This window comes from Helianthus annuus, chromosome 14 (assembly GCF_002127325.2).
Source record: "Helianthus annuus cultivar XRQ/B chromosome 14, HanXRQr2.0-SUNRISE, whole genome shotgun sequence".
NCBI lineage: Eukaryota > Viridiplantae > Streptophyta > Magnoliopsida > Asterales > Asteraceae > Helianthus > Helianthus annuus.
In genome coordinates this window covers 59004810-59009506 of record NC_035446.2, presented here as the reverse complement: position 1 = coordinate 59009506, position 4697 = coordinate 59004810, and the positions used below count along the sequence as shown (strand labels likewise).

Below are 4697 nucleotides of genomic sequence, written 5' to 3'. Positions count from 1 at the left end.
GTGTCCATCCGAGTCTCTCTCTTCATTAATTGCAATTCGCAATTTCATTAAATGCGTCTGCAACAGTTGACCACGCCCCCGTGTCCGCTGAGCACGGCCCCGTGGTGGGCAGTAGAAGCTTCTATTACTTTGTCTTTTCCGCTGCCACTTGGGCACGCCCCCGTGCTCACTGAGCACGGGGCGTGTTCAGCCTTCTATCTTCTTGTTTTGCTTTGGGAAGATGCTGTCGGGAGGTCGGACATGCCACATTTGTTCCTTTTCTTGTATTTATGTTAGATTTAGCTTTATTTTTGCTTCTTTTATTCATTTGAGCTCATTTAATCCTGAAAATACAAAAGGAAGACAAAAGCAATTAGTACTAAAAAAGGGTTAGTAATATGCCACAATTGATGTAATTTATATGTTGGATTTTGTGCACATCAAATACCCCCACACTTGAATCTTTGCTTATCCTCAGACAAAACTCTTTATAATGTGGCTTTTTCACTCCCAAATGGAATGGGTAGAAGAGAAGGTTTTTGGACTTGTCATAGAGTGTCGGGATTTCCAAGATTCTTTATTTAAGCTTTATTGTTATTTATTTACAATCCTATTCGTCATGATTTATTAAAAATGTTTCATAAGATAAATTACAAATTAGGGCATAACATGTCTTTTTAAAATTCCATTTATATACAAGTTCACATACCTCACGGGGGATCACTCAACACTCGGCCGAAGGTGTATTTTTAGTGAATCACTCGAGAGCGGCATGGAACTTACTCCTACCGTAGGCTTGCCAAGCAATCAATCCTCCTCCTTTTTAACTATATACCTTTGTAAATATCAAGAGGACTTTTTTGGGTGAAGGGTTAGGCTTGGGCTAAAGGTGGGTGGTTCGGTTAGTGGTTAGTAAAAGGGCGAAAAACGTAAAAAGCATCGGTTTTTTTAAAGACTTTTTATTTTTCACAATTTTATTTTTATTTCGATGAACTATTTCTTTCAAACAAAGTTAATTGTGAACTTGTTTGTTTATTTGGTTTCATCAACTATATATTTTTTTAAAGTCATAAGAAAAACCGAGCTTTGTTACTAAAAGAAATGGTTAAAATAAAAAGGTTTAGGTGGGTAAAAAGGGTGATTGTTTTGGGTTAAGAAATGAAAAGGTTTAGGCTCAAAGGGGTTAACTAGGGGGATTTTGGGTAGGTGGTAAAAAAAAATAATCGTGTAGAAAGAAAAAGGGTTAGTCCTAATACCTCCATCATTTACTTACTCGGGTTTAAGTTGTTAAGGACCGGGAATGCATTGTCGTGGCAAGTTCTAGAGTCGTACGAACCAAGCGGCTATTCACACAAGAAACGAAAAATGAGCATTTAGTGTAAAGATATGTATTTGTATGCTCAATAAAGGTTCAAAGCTCACTTTTGTGTGAATGAGTTTTTATGTGATCAAGTATATATAATCAAATTTTAACCAAGCTTGTCATGTCGTTTCATAATTTTCTTATGCTGGTTCTTTTTATCACGACGCTATCGGTTGTAAACTTGTAAAAATATAACCTTGTTAGAACTTGAAATTCCCAACTTAAACTTAGACAAGTAAAAAAAATATTTTTTTTTTTGAAAAAAATTTGGGGTGATTAGCGGTTCCAATAGAGTTTTGTGTAAGGCTTGTTAATTAGGACTTGCAAGATTCAAAGTTTTAGCATCCCCCCACACTTAAATTACACATTGTCCTCAATGTCTCCCAAAAATAAGTTTTTAGGTTGATTGAATGTGTAAAAGGGTGTTAAAAGCAAAATTTTATGTTACTGGCACTCTGGACACGGGCCCCTGGGACCGGGCACGGCCCCGTGTTCAGGTGCCAGTGACAAAATTTAACAAAGAGGAACAGAAGCCTGGACACGGGGGCGTGTTCAGTGAACACGACCCATGTCCAGTTACCTGAACTGGGCGATTGCTGCAGATTGTGCAGCACGGGGCCGTGTTGGGCGGGCACGGACCAGTGCTAAACTTGCTGTAATGAAGAAATTTTTGTCGGATGGCCTTGTTTTCGTGCATGGGGTGATATTTCTCGTTTCCCTTGTTATCCTTGACCATCCCGAGTGTGTTTTATTCCTGCAAATTAAAACTAAACTAAAAATTAATCTAAGCTAAACTAAGGATAGTTCCGCGGAATGCCTCCGTGGTGCGCCACGTTTATAACGGTACTTGGCTAGACCCAAGGTGAGGTCATATATTTTCCGAGCGGGATGTTTTGCATCCCATGTTGCACCGTCGGAGAGCATCATCCAAACTCGAATCAATGACCTTCATGTAATTGACCGGGTCATCGTGCTCTACTCTCTTCCCAACTCCAAACTTCACTTCCTTATCCCCAAACTTCAAAGTAAGTGTTCCGTCATTCATGTCTACCACTGCTTGCGCGGTGGCTAGAAAAGGCCTCCCTAGTATGAGGGGGACTTCGGTGTCCTCTTCCATATCTAGTATGACAAAGTCGGCTGGGTAGACGAAATTGTCGACTTTGACCAATAGATTTTCAGCGACACCTTGTGGGTATTTGACGGATCTGTCGGCAAGTTGTATACTCATCTTGGTAGGGCTTGTTTTTCCTAGGCCGAGTCGTTTGAACATTGATGCGGGCATAAGGTTAATGCAAGCCCCAAGGTCGGCTAGTGCATTACGAACGGGGGATTCCCCGATCGAGCAAGGAATTGTGAAGCTTCCAGGATCAATCTTCTTTTGTGGGAGTTTGTTGAGTACGAGGGCGGAGCATTCTTCGCCTAAGTTAACTAATTGCAATGATTCAATTTTCCTTTTATGAGTGAGGAAGTCCCTCATGAATTTTGAGTATTTAGGCATTTGAGTTAGGACTTCGATAAAAGGAATATTAACATGCAATTGTTTTAGTAGATTTTCGAATTTTGCGAATTGCTCATTGGTCTTTTGACGAATTAACCTACCGGGGTATGGAACCAGAGGAGCCTTGGTAGGCTCTTGAATCAGAGGAGAAGCTTTCTCTTGAGGAGTTGTGCTTCCCTCAGTTAGCGGTGGTGGAGCTTCTTCGGAACCCACGGTGCGGTTTCTTAACGTTATGAGATGGACTTGTGCTTTTGGGTTTGTTTCGGTATTACTTGGTAACGCGCCTTGTGGTCTCTCGGAGAAATTTTGAGCTAATTGATTTAAATTGTTTTTCAATGTTTTGTATACTACCTTGTTGATTTCTAAAATTCGATTCCAATTGTTGGAATCGGTCCGAGTTTTTCTTTTCAGTTTCGGAGATGAGGCGAGATACAGTATCTTCAAGCCTTTCTCGTCCACCTTGTTGTTGAGGGAAATTTTGTGACTCATTTCTTGGTTGTTGAAAGTTTGTTCGTTGGTTTAGGCTTTGTTGGTTACTACTATTGCCGGGTTCTCTCCAACCAAGGTTAGGGTGGTTACGCCATCCTTGGTTGTAGGTACCCGTTGGAGGACCCGACGGCCTAGGTCTATTATCAATGTAGTTTACCGACTCTGGTTGATCATCTCTTTCTTTCATACAACTCCAATTTTCATGTGGCCCACCACACCCTTCACAAGCCATAACCGAGACCGTTTTTGTCATTTCTAACTTTTTGATTTTTGAAGAAAGGGCCTCGATTTGGGCTTGTAAAGAAGTGCTTTCATCAACCTTATGGGCACCCGGGGCAATAGATTTATTGCCTCGGGGAGTGTGCCACTGAAAATTGGTTTAAGCAATTTCCTCAATTTGATTGTATATTTCATGTGGGCGGCGATTACCTAAAAGTCCCCCGGAGCTAGAGTCAAGTGTTTGTCTTGTGTGTGGTAACAACCCATTGTAGAAAGTGGATACTTGTTGCCATACCGCAAGACCGTGACGAGGACACTTTCGCAATAGCTCCTTGAACCTTTCCCAAGTTTCATATAAGGATTCCCCATCCTCTTGTGAATATGTATTAATTTCAGTCATTAATTTAGCCGTTTTAGCGGGAGGGAAATACTTATATAGAAATTTTTGGGCTAGTTCATCCCAGGTGTTTACCGAACCAACTGGGAGGGCGTTGAGCCAAGCTTTTGCTCGGTCTTTTAGTGAAAATGGAAACATTCGAAGGCGGATGGCGTCATTTGATGCTCCATTGATCCGAAAGGTATCACATATTTCTAAGAAATTAGTAATATGTAGATGGGGATCCTCGTCCGCAAGCCCATGGAAGGTTGCGGAGTTTTGAAGCATTTGTATCAAATGTGGCCGAAGTTCGAAGTTGTTAGCTTCAACATTCGGTGCATTGATAGCGGTGCCGAGATTACCCACGGTGGGTCGTAGGTAATCCATGAGGGTACGTTGGTCCGCCATTAGAAATGGGTCCCCCGAAACCTTCTCTTAGTTTTTAGCTTTAAGTCTTTTTCTGAGAAAGCGTTCGGATTCTTCTAGAGGTTCTTTTATGTCTCTACTAGAATTGGAGCTCATACACTACGTAGAAAGTTCAGATGTGGTGTCTGGTTCCAAGTCCTGCAATAAAAACAGAAAAGAATGTTGGTCAGGAAGTTCACCACGGCCCCGTGCTCAGTGAACACGGCCCGTGGTCGGAGATACAGCGATTGTTTTCCGGATCCCTGTTACTGGAAAGTTGGACACGGCCCTGTGTTGCACCGACACGGCCCCGTGCTCAGTTCTCTGTAACTCGGAAAATAAAAACTGCCAGTGACACTGCTGGGCAC

General features: G+C 41.8%; 1 non-coding gene across 1 annotated transcript; it reads left to right on the top strand.

The window, feature by feature from the left end:
* Positions 1 to 3847: 3847 nt before the first annotated feature.
* LOC118486941 lies at positions 3848 to 3954 on the top strand. Its single transcript, XR_004880108.1, has one exon. It is a non-coding gene; the product is annotated as a small nucleolar RNA R71 (small nucleolar RNA).
* The last annotated feature ends 743 nt before the right edge of the window (positions 3955 to 4697 follow it).